Below are 13,263 nucleotides of genomic sequence, written 5' to 3'. Positions count from 1 at the left end.
TACTGGCAGCTATGTTACTAAATGGAATTTAACTATAACAAATTATACCAATAACAATGCGTTTTTGATGGATCCTCAATATTCTGTTGTCTTCAAAGGGCATAGTCTCATAATACGCAAGAAAAAATAGTCCTTTAACCACTAATTTGACAGTTTTTTGTCAATCCATTACAAGGACTCTTACAATTATTGACGGGTTTTCAAGAGATCCTCAGTTTTCTGGTGCTCAGAAATGGCAATTCTACGTAAGGGCTTCAGCTAAAAGCCAATATGGCGCCCCGCAGCTCCGTACTAAAGGGAGATAGCGTGCATGTGACGTAGGTCGCGGTCTGCCATCTCATTGGCCAACATTCAACCGCAGGTTCTGAATAGCTGACATGCTACATATTGCTCTGCACGTTTAGAAGGACCCCCTCAACGTGCTATTCCACGGCATGACGTAAGAAGCTCGGCACGTTCAACACTCAGCGTTCGATTGCACGGCCCATGTGCCGACGGCTTCACGAAGCTATGTTTCGATATTTCTCAACATATTTATATGTTTTCTAAATCCACTACCATTTAACTTCTTAATCGTACCAAACTTGCCCTTCATCTGTAATCAATCGTTGTGAACGTGACCCTAAACTCCCATCCCCCCTTCTTCAGCCGGCTTCATAGCTGACCATACTGGCTCCTTTCACGCTTTCTGCACAAATCCTACAGTCTATCCTCCTGGAGCGTGTCACGGTGTCATATGCTTTTTACAGTTTCCATCTGTTTCTTCCGGTACAGCCTCCTAAATATTTCTGGCTGCACCTCCAGCTTTATAGTGCCACAGACGCCTACGATTTTAATAATAATAAAAATATATAAAATGTTGTAACGTAACAATAATTTGTTTGCATCAGCCCTTAGTACATCGCTACGTATAACATCTAAACAAATTTAACTCAGAATAATAGAGCATTTGAAAACTTTCACCGAAAACTTGAAAAGAACATGCGACAGCAACTACTTATATAAGTACTGCAGTAACTAACTCTCACACCTTCAACAATGTCGTAAATTAGAAAATATAAAGCTGAGGTGTGAACTTTATGTTATCAGTATCTCAATACTGTGACTGTGGAGACCTCAAGTTGAAACGTCCCCTTAGAAAAATTAGTGAATTACTGTACTGATAAACCTCTTACGTTATTTGATTTTCAAACAGCTGAGCAGAACTGAAAGTACTCAGACATTTCTCTCTTTACTTATTCTGATCAACACTATACTGTCACACAATGTTTTTAGCGCAACGCAATCTGACTTTCAATTATCCCTACAAGAGAATGGCCCTGACTAACAATAACCTATACTTTTCATGAATCACTTACCTCACAAAAATCTTCGTTACTCGAACTACTGCAATACAGCGAGCGCCAATACTGCCAGCTAAATAAAATATTCTAACTACTGAAGTCACTAACTACTGATAGGCATAGTTAGCAAATGAAAGATTTTGACAGAGAACAAACAATGTATTTACCTTAATAGTGTTCAAAATATATCAGTTCATGATATTCAGTATTACAAATTCACTGTCTCTGCTGGACACACGTCCAGATCATCCGCTCCCAAAACTCCGCCATCTCTCTCCCCACATCCACCACTGCTGGCGGCTCACCTCCAACTGCGCAACGCTATGCGCTGTTCACATCCAACTGCCCAACACTACAGTAGAGAATATTTCAACAATGCCAACCAGCCACAGACTGCACACAGCACAGTCAGTGATTTTCATGCAGAGCGCTTACAAAGTCTATGGCTATGTGAGAGTGAGAACGAGGGCAATGGCGCTTCCTTCAGTCGTTTGCTTACAGTGAGCTAGTCTTTCTGTTTTATTTATTTACTTCTTAGTGGAGCGTCTTTCCCTTACTCACTTCCCTTTGTCTATTTGTGTATTAAAGCAGGGACCTAGAAACGACGCAGAGGCTTCGTCACCGCCGTAGTCCTCAATGGTTCACAACCCCACAACAGGCTACAGGAGTCCATTCACCCCACCACCGTTCCACACCGAACCCAGGGTTATTGTGCGGTTCGGTCCCCCCAGCAGACCCCACGCACACCCTCTCCGGTAACGACTCATACCAGACGAGTGTAGCTCCCAAATGTTAGCGTGGTAGAGTAAGTATGGTGTATGCGTACGTGGAGACAGTGTCTGCACAGCAATCGCCGCCATAGTGTAACTGTCCGCAGCTCGCTACCCTCGCCCACGTTCGATTCCCGGCGGGTTCAGGAATTTTCTCTGCCTCGTGATGACTGGGTGTTGTGTGATGTCCTTAGGTTATTTAGGTTTAAGTAGTTCTAAGTTCTAGGGGACTGATGACCATAAATGTTAAGTCCCATAGTGCTCAGAGCCATTTGAACCATTTGAACCGTAGTGTAACTGAGGCGGAATAATGGGAATCAGCCCGCAGTCGCCGAGGCAAATGAAAAACCGTCTTAAAAACCATCCACAGGCTGGCTAGACACACTGGACGTCAACACTAATCCGCCGCGCGGATTCGTGCCAGGGAGCGGCAAGCCTTCCCGCTCGGGAAGCAGTGCGTTAGACCGCGCGGCTAGCCGGGCCGGATCCCTTCCCTTAATCTAAATAATGTGGTTTGTAGGTTCTACCTGTGGGCCTACGAACCGTGTCAGCTCTACTGTGATAACAGGTTCAGTAAGGCTGGTAAGTACGTCTTCACCAGCCTACAACATTACGGATCAAGTCTTGAGCCCAATAATGTGAGTAAGTCCTCACACCAGTAACTGCATAGTATCCTGTATAAATGTTGCTGATAATTTATGGAATTCCTTGGCGTTTTCATGGTACTTTATTCTATGAAAGTTAGGTGCGGAATACTGATTTTTGTAACAGCAGAAACGCTCATACCGTAAAATGTTTTGCGGGAGTTGTGACCCCATAACACCCTTTTTTATCAGCACGTCGTGCACTACAATGTCACGGAACGACACGGAATACAGTCACATTCGTTAACTTACACCTTTGTCTTAGGGGGTTGGCTGTTTTTTCTTTTTCTTTTTTTTTTACGAGGTATGGGCAGCGTATTAGATAATAATAATAGAAATAATAATTAATTATACAGCGATGCTGATTAATATTCAACACATACCTCATATATAATTTGGCTTGCTGTGAACCGCTATCACCACGCACGAATGCATTTTAAATGTAACTCCAAAGCAAGGATACACGTGTATCTGTCCTTCTCGCTGTTGGATAAGCCTATTAGTTACATCTGGCCACCAGATGACATAAAAGTAGTGACAAATAGCAGTAAGCAACACTCACAGTGAACGCGAAACGCTCCTAGACTATGAAGGTTTTCCTCTAAGTTGCAACTCTTTTTCATCACCAATCTCTTGATTGGTTTGATGCGGCAAGCCACGTAATCCTCTTCTATGCCAGTCTTTTCATCTCACATTAGAAATTGCAGCATACGTCCTTAATTATTTGCTGAATGTATTCCAACCCCTGTCTTATTTTACAGCTTTTACCAACAGCTTCCTCTAGTACCATGGAAGTTAATTCCTGATGTCTTCAAATGGCTCTGAGCACTATGCGACTTAACTTCTGAGGTCATCAGTCCCCTAGAACTTAGAACTACTTAAACCTAACCAACCTAAGGACATCACACACATCCATGCCCGAGGCAGGATTCGAACCTGTGACCGTAGCGGTCGCGCGGTTCCAGACTGTAGCACCTAGAATCACTCGGCCACCCCGGCCGGCCTCCTGATGTCTTAACAAATACCCTGTCATCCTTTTCCTTCTTCCTGTCAGTATTTTCCATATATTATTTCCTTTAACGATTTTGTGGAGAACTTCCTCATTCTTTACCTTACCAGTCCAACTAAGTTCCAAAATTCGTCTGTATCACCACATATCAACTGCTACGATTCTCTTCGATTCCGGTTTCCACACAGTCCATGTTTGACCACAGTACATCGTTGTGCTCCAAAGTTGCATTCTCTGAAATTTCTTTCTTAAGCTAAGCCCTATGTTTGATCCTAGCAGACTTTTTGCCAGTGCTATTTTACTTTCTGTGTCCTCCTTGCTCCTTCCATTGTGGCTTATTTTGCTGCCTAGTAGCAGAATTCCTTAACAGCCTCATCTTATTCAGCCCCAGTTTTGATATTTAGTTTCTTGCTGTTCTCATTTTTGTTACTTCCCATAACTTTCGTCTTTCTTCTATTTGCTCTCAATCCATATTCTATACTCAGGAAGACCCAGGATGGACTGTAACAATATTATCAAAAGGATACTTGCCACTCTCCATACAGCTTACATGCAGGTAGGCACAACAAAAGATTGTGAGAACATGAGCTTTCAGCCAACAAGACCTTTTCCAGAGATAAAACATGCAAACAAACACACACGCAAAGGCAACTGGCACATACTTGACTGTAATCTCTGGTTGCTGAGGCCTATTGTGAGCAGTGAGCACGACTGGAGGCCCAAACGATTGGTGGAAGTAAGGAGGAGGCCGGGGTGAGGGGAGAGGGGGATAGTGGAGTAGGGCGCGGGACAGAAAAGTGGGAGAATACGTGGACAAAAAATGCCTCTAAGCACTATGGGACTTAACATCTGAGGGTGTCAGTCCCCTAGACTTTGAACTACTTAAAACCAAGGCCATCACACACATCCATGCCCGAGGCAGGATTCGAACCTGCAACCGTTTCAGCAGCGCGGTTCCGGACTGAAGCGCCTAGAACCGCTCGGCCACAACGGCCGGCTGCGTGGACAAGATGGAGAGAGGGTAGGGCAGCTAGGTACAGTCGGTAGGTTGGAAAGAGGACGGGGGTGGGTTAGCTGAAAAAGAGGGAGGTGCTAAAAGACTGTGGATACACTGGTAGAACAGATGTCTGTGTAGTGTGTGGGAATGGTAACAGGGAAGGGGCTAGAGGATAAGAACAACGACTAATGCAGTTTGTGGCTGACCAAAATCTAAGTATATCGCTTGGGTGAGTTTACTTGTATAGTGCGATACTTAGTGTATATACTACTATGACCTCAAATGAAATGACTTTCTGACCAGGTGCGTTTCAGGTATTAAACAGTTCAAAATAACTCATCATTCGTTCTCAAGATCCATGCATGACTGTCACCATCAAGTAACTGAACCGCAATACTGCATCTAATACTCGTATTTTAAACAATTTGTTGCAGAGCAGAATCCTAATTTGGTCATGATGATAGTTCCACGCAAATTTAGAAATAAATTGTATGCTCTCTTATACGAATCTGATTCTTCTTCAGTGTGTCAAGTTTTCATACTGGTTACGTCCTGTTTCGGACTATTGATATAGTGCTCTAATTATACCAATGCCGCAATCGCTGCATCCAGGTGCTTCAAAATTTGCGGCTCTTTGCCAGTTTACTGCGTAGCTGTTCATTGTATGATTGGCCTGAAGATCAGTAACAGACCGAGGGATATTTTGTGCACAAATCACAGCATACCAAATCAAGGATACTTACTCACGCTATTTCTGCCAGTCTTCTTAAGCGTCACACATCACGACGCTACAAAGAGCAACACTACCCACATCTCTTACCGCGCACTCGGTGGTACCAAGCAAAAGGACTTACAAATAATACATCGCTTGACCTCTCACTCCACAGATAAGGTTTACGTGAACTGACACAATTTCTCTATGTGTTTACAGCATGTGACGTAGCATGTGAAAGTTGCTGAATTGGACGGGTTACTCCTGTAACTTAAATATCAGATCTGAAGATGATTCTGAATGAACCAAAACCGGTCATATGAATAATAATAAAAAAAAAAAAAATTGCAATCAAGACGGATTTAAAGTAACATGTTTACAGTAAGCTTATATAACTTATTCTTTATTCACAAACAAAAAAATTATCTTTATAATAATGACAGAAGTGGAGTACAATAAATACAAACCGTAGAGACACTATAAGGCAATTTAAAGACGACGTGACTGATTGACATTGCATTTGTCTTTAGTTCATTACAGATAGACGGGACATCCCAATCTTGGACATGATTCATTTATGACACTGCACCCTTTAATTAGTCTATCTCGGTTCACTTTCTCATGAAAAACAATTCGTAACTGTAGTCCTTCGAGAATATTCTTCAAGTCTGGCAGTGCGCTAGCTTCATGTGCCCGATGCGTGTGTGACTTTCCATACATTCAGGTCTTTTGTTCCATGTGGCCGTGTCACATACATTTCTGTGGACAAGTGTATGCTAATTTTAATGACTTTCCTTAACTTTTATTTTATTATATATATTTTCACTTTATTTTACATTTTTATATTTTTGTGATTCGACACATGTTGATAATCAGACGGCATCGGTTTATTCACAATATATTCCATATCCTGTAAGAACAAGATAAAACTACAGTCACTATTGGTGAAGTATTAAGTAGTACAAAACCTAAGGGAAAATTCATGGCTTCAGCTCAGAAATATAGTGTAAACTTTAAACTTCGAGTTCGAGTCTCTGTCGGCCACACAGTTTTAATCTGCCAGGAAGTTTCATATCAGCGCACACTCCGCTGCAGAGTGAAAATCTCATTCTGGAAACATCCCCCAGGTTGTGGCTAAGCCATGTCTCCGCAGTATCCTTTCTATCAGGAGTGCTAGTTCTGCAAGGTTCGCAGGAGAGCTTCTGTAAAGTTTGGAAGGTAGGAGACGAGATACTGGCAGAAGTAAAGCTGTGAGTACCGGGCGTGAGTCGTGCTTCGGTAGCTCAGATGGTAGAGCACTTGCCCGCGAAAGGCAAAGGTCCCGAGTTCGAGTCTCATTCTGGCACACAGTCTGTTCGTCTTAGGTAAAGCCGGCACGGTAGCTCAGCGTGTTCGGTCAGAGGGTTACGTGCCCTCTGTAATAAAAAAAAACTGAGTTATACGATCATCAACGAACTTAAAACGGATGTCTTACGACGTCCGCCCCGAGCAGACGCAACGAACAAAAGCGAACAAAATAATAAGATAAAAAAAAGATGGTAGAGCACTTGCCCGCGAAAGGCAAAGGTCCCGAGTTCGAGTCTTGTCGGGCACACAGTTTTAATCTGCCAGGAAGTTTCATATCAGCGCACACTCCGCTGCAGAGTGAAAATCTCATTCTGATTACGATAATCTCTTTAAAAACTTGTTTTACGATAGACTGCTTAACTTTTACAGAGTACCTGTCAGTTCTGTGTCAGGCCATCCTCACAGTTGGAAACAAATAGACAATCTCACAAAAAAAAGCAGCAGAAAGAGTGGGGTTCAAAATATGTTTTGAAAAGCAAATAGACGTCTAGCAAAATAATGCCACCCAAAGTTCTAAAAACCCAGAAACTAGAAGTACGAGAAATCGTTCAAGAAACTCTCCTCTAAAAGATTGACTACGAAATTCGCTGTCACGAAAAGGAAACAGCTTTCAGCCTTAGGGAAGATATCCATAACAAAATATTCATACCAAAATACATAAAATACTCCACAACGCCATCCTCAAACCAAAATGTTTTTATGATACGGAAATAAACGTTTCAAGCAGATAGAGACACACTAAATGAACACCTAAAGAGACAAAGAAAAGTAATCGGGAAAATTTTTAATCCCAGTTATACCGAAGGAGGAAATCACAGACTAACAGCAAATAAAGATACAGAAAAGTATAGCAACAGCCATTGGGGTATGAAAAACCGGCTTAAATTCTGAAGGTATTTTAAAAGAAAGCAGTCAGCCGGATTCACTAGACGTATTGTGGACTTCTGCGAAACTCATACTGAAGCGAAATCTGAAACATTAAAATGGGAGGCGTCAACGGCCTCACCGAGGTAGCAACACTGTTTCCCGGGAATCACCAACTAAACCGGGGTACTGTCCAATTCTTTATAAAATCAAAATTACAATCTCACGACAGTTATTTAAAGGAAATGGGAAGCCCGGGATCACTGGTGATGGACAAGCTTGTGATTGTTTTACAATTTTAACTTGACTTGAAGCAGACCTTATTATAAACTTCAATTCGGACATTTCCCCTCTTACTGATGCAATATCGACATCTTCACTTTGATTGAATTACATAAACACCAATAAGAATAATATTATTTTGCGTCCACAGGCACAGTCATTGATAGTAGGCACGGTGAATAATCAGTCACAAACAATCGTTCTTGTTTAACCGTGTCTCAAGAGACTAACAACATTATACACTTCCAACCAAAGTTACACAGCCACATAATACCAAAACTTCATAAAGAGATCTTAAAGCTTAATAAAACTGAACTGCCCACATAAGGTCCACAGTGAAACATGCATATACTAAAAATACAAAGTAGGCAACCAAGGTCGCAAAACTTGCACACAGGAATAATAACAAGTTACACTTTCATTAAAGATACACAATTGGTTAACATAAGTCTTAAATAGCAAGGGCTAGTAATAACTCAACCAATAAAATGACTTACAGAAACGCCAATATTAACAAGGTGGCGTCATTTAACTAATGACTCAGAATGATTTCCAAATTGCACTTAACTTTAGAGAACAGCGTTAAGGCCCATAGCAGTGTTTGGAAGCAATAAAGCTACGACCGGCAGGCAATACGAGCGTTAACTCCCGACGGCTTGTGCACAGGGTCACATAGCAGGCGGTATATATTTATATATAATCCGACTGGCCCCGCAATAAGCGGTCCTTACAAGAATCCATAACCGCCCCGACGCCAGGGAACGAGCAGTCTTAACAAATGGCCTGCAGCACAAATACAATGCAATGAGACGAAGGCCAAGTAACAGCCCCATTGGAATATATAATAAGCACGCCCCAAATTCTTAAGGAGCAATAACATTACTCGTCTCCCAGTACATTAGCAGGAAACTTAGAGATCACTTCCAGATGCCTTAAGGCACTTTCAACATTAAATTGAAACGTCCCCTTTGAACAATATATACACGACTGTCCTTAACCTGACACACAATATTTTTAGCGCAACGCAATCTGACTTTCAAAATTTCCTACTAAAGAATGGCCCTGACAAACATTAAACTATACCTTTCACAAATCACTTACCTCACAAAATTTTCGCTGCTCAAGCTACTGCAATACAGCGAGCGCCACTACTGCCAGCTAAATAAAAGATTCAAACTACTAAAGGCACTAACTACTGATAGGGATAGTTAGCAAATGAAAGATATTAATAGAGAACAAACAATGTATTTACCTTAATATCATCACATGTCATAATATATATATCAGTTCATGACAAATTATAAATCTCCGCCATCTCTCTCCCCACATCCACCACTGCTGGCGGCTCACCTCCAACTGCGCAACGCTACGCGCTGTTAACAGCCCAGCTGCCGCTGCCCAACACTACAATGGCAGACAACAATGCAAACTAGCCACAGACTGCACACAGCACAGCCAGTGATTTTCATATTGAGCGCTACGTAACGTTGCCAATAAGAAAACATAAACAGCCTACTTACATAGAGAAAACATAAACAGCCTACTTACATAGAGAAAACATAAACAGCCTACTTACATAGCCCCCATGCTCCCCACAAAAATTTTTACAAATGGTGTTGGGCACTGCCCAATACAGATTTGACAAAAATTTTTCACAATTACAGTAACAAAGATATAAAATGCACACACTTATTAATATTATGTTGGTCAAAAGATCAAAATTTCTCACAGTCCATAAAGACAGTCCTAATCGTACATAACAGTAGAATAGCAGTGTTTTTCTCAAAGTCTGAGCAGTAAAAGAAAAGGCACACGGAAGTAGTGGATTTCCATGCAGTCTTGAAGAAGTAGTGTTGTCCTTCCAACGGAAAGACAGTGCTGACTCTCGACATGCTGACAGGTAATGGGCCACAACAGAGCAAACCCACTGCAGAGTCAATCGAAGTTTTGATGAATATTGGTAGGTCATCACAGAGCAGACCCACTGTAGTCCTGGTAGATATTACGATATTGGTGGGCCACCAGAGGCGCAGACCCACTGCAGTCCTTGTAGAAATAATGGTACTGATGGATCATCAAAGATGTAGACCCACTGTAGTCCTTGTAGAGATAATGGTATTGGTGGGCCACCAGAGCTGCAGACCCACTGTAGTCCTTGTAGAGATGGCCAGCAGCCATCTGTTGCGATTGTGCAGGTGCACAATCACCATTGAAGAGTCTTGCGGATAATATAGCAAGTCCATAAACCACCACTTGTGCACTCACAAAGTTTTTGAAATTGTCCTTAGAACCAGCAATGCTGTTATCCAGTCCCTTGCTGAGTTATTAACACACGTGCAAACACTAACAGTCCCTACTTCTCACATATTGTCCACATACTATGACCAACAGAAACGTGTGCAGTGAAATGTAACTAACAAGTTAATAATGTCATGAACTGGTGACAATTACAATTTTATAACATAAGAATACAATTACAAAGGTACAAAATACATCATTAAAAACATAATAATACAGATAACATTTGTAGTACAGGCTTTACAAAAGAAGAGAAATAAACATATACATCAGTGTTACAAAAATAGTGACATAAGTACATACTTAAAATAATGAGAATAGTTTTCGAAACATTAATTTCACACATGAACATTGAAACAGAACAGAATTGTAAACAACTTTACAAAGAAAATAACATATTATTAATGCAACTTATATTTGAGGATAACAGTATTCCTCCTCATAGTGAATATAGCTTAGTATTAGAAGAGAAAAAAATTCTATGAAACAGTACACAGAGACAGGAAGAAAACAAATACTCAAGGGTACACAAACATATAGTGGGATAACACCAATAGGAAAGGACAGGGTTCGTTTTCAGTGTAACATTTGGTACTGCAGTCCATCCCAAAACTTCATTCTATAGATCATTCGTCTTATTTCAACCTTTGCTTCCACCAAAAAAATCTTATCCAAGCATGCTTTCTGTATTCTGTTCATATTTCTTTCAAAATAATTATTTCTGATTGTACACTACTCATTTGGGCCCAAATCTTTTTTATATAACTTCGCAATGCATTCTTTACCTATTCTCCATAGTCAGTTTCTCATATAGTCTACCCCCTCTTAAGCTAACTTAAATCTACTGAGCTCAGATGCTAAACTAAGGGACGAGGCAATGCAGCAGCACAAAATAAGTAACACAAACAGCAATGACCAAAAAATTGGAAAATTGCAAAGCAAGCTACAGTAAATCTAAATTACCAAGCAATGCAACATTACAACTAATATGAGCCAATGTGCAGCAACAAAAAATTAAATCTGGCTTAGCAGAGTAACACAAATTAAAGTTCAGTAGCACTATGCCTGGCAAACAGCAGATATCTAAACATGACATAGCTCAAGCAGAAAAAAATATTACACTAAAAATGGCCATGTCTAATACCTATGTCACATCTTAACACTAGAGTGATGCATCACTATTTATTCTACAAAAGAAATTACCAAGTACTTGAAAAGAAAATTATGAATGCAGTTCCCGTGAAGGTAAATGTCGCTTTGTGCTCCCTCATTTTTTTGAAAAAAATTATTATATACTCGATCTGTAGACAGAAAATATTTATATTAGTACATCTATAAAATTTTATTTTAACCAATGCTGCAGTGCAGCTAGAAACTAGATATCAAATGAAATAAGCAACTATGTACAAAGCAAAGCGTAAGAACATCTTTCAATAGTCATGTGGCATTTCATAAGTAGTAAAAAAATCTCTCATCTAGAAAGACAGTAGTCATAGTCAGGTGTGTAGACAAACTATTTCTTGTCATTTCATTAGGCATTTCAGTAAATATCAGAAAGTACGATATGTTTCCAAGTAATTAGCGTGTCGGATTTGCGATGCTTTCTCTAAAGGAATGACAATAGCCAGGATAATGGCCCCCTTTTTTTTTCTACCTGTCCCGCTGAAAGGCTAATGGCTTTTTTTCGGGCGGCTGTCGCCCAGGTGGGTGCCCGCGACGCATTACGTGCAGGTGGTCACTTAACTTTCTTACGGAAATATTTACGACAGCAGTTTCTGCTACAGTGACAATCTCACATAAAAATATTTCACAGGTCAAGAATTAGCGTTGCAAATCTGTAGAAAGAAAATCCTATAAATATAAGTGTCCAAATAAAACATTCGTCAGCATTGTGATACAGTCACACATTTCATAACTCTTAAAGTACGTTTCTTGGTTTCCAACATCCTTTTTCACAAGTCAGCGTCCCTAACCACTATTCATTACTCCTTACCTTATTCGTCGACACTTCTTCAATATTGCATCATAACAGATAAGTATCATAATCAAATAACTCGTATAGCATCAGCCTATTAATCATAAACATACCTCAGCAGCATAATACACATCGTCGTCGTAAAAATAACATCATAACACCTCAGTCAAATCTCAAAATCGTCGTAACTTCCTCCAATAATTTCTAAGCCTAAAAAAATTCTCTGCTCATGTCAAAAGTGTCATCTGCCTCAAATGTACTTTAAAAATCATGAATCCATACCAAATACATCATTCAAAGCTCTCATAGTATCACAATGGTTCCAAAAAAATATGAACAGTTTACAAAGTACAGACAAAATACAATTTCGTAAGTGTGAAGTTATCCAGCTGTGTAATTACGTAAACATGTGTCACTGATGTAGTAAAATAAATGTTTGTCTCTCTCAGTTAAATAATCAGATAGCTGTGTAATTTGTGTGTTAGAGAAATATGGTACCGATGTGTAAAGTTGTATAAGCAAATACCATATTAGCTAGGGTTCCTTGTGGTTGCCACACACATGGTACACAAAGTAAGCGTGTACCCCCCTGAGGATAAATGTAATTATACCCTCAGGTGTTACAAATTACAGCAATGGAATGAAATGTATCACGGAAAACTTTCTTTGTAATTAAAAAATCTTTGAAAATAAGTGTTTTAAGTATAAGATTAATCACTCAAATGCGTGTCCTGTAGCGCTAAATGCGCGTCTTGCTGTAAGATAATTCTGTGGAACTGTCGTAGTTATCGTCCTCTGTAAGCAAGGTTCTGCTAAAGTCAATGTACTTACCTCATGAAACACAAAAGTGAAATGCTTTGCGTATAGATATCTTAGTTATTACGCTTATTGCCGTGATGAGGAAAGTACTGTACAGTAACGTATTGTTATGCCACGAAAAAGGCTGTCTCATTGTTGCTATACCACAAAAGTTACTACTAAAACATGTTTTTCTTCCTAGAAGAATTCAGAAAACTGTGCAG

Source organism: Schistocerca serialis, chromosome 2 (assembly GCF_023864345.2).
Source record: "Schistocerca serialis cubense isolate TAMUIC-IGC-003099 chromosome 2, iqSchSeri2.2, whole genome shotgun sequence".
Taxonomy (NCBI): Eukaryota; Metazoa; Arthropoda; class Insecta; order Orthoptera; family Acrididae; genus Schistocerca; species Schistocerca serialis.
The sequence above is the reverse complement of the archived record's forward strand: the minus strand, read 5'-3'. Positions refer to the sequence as shown.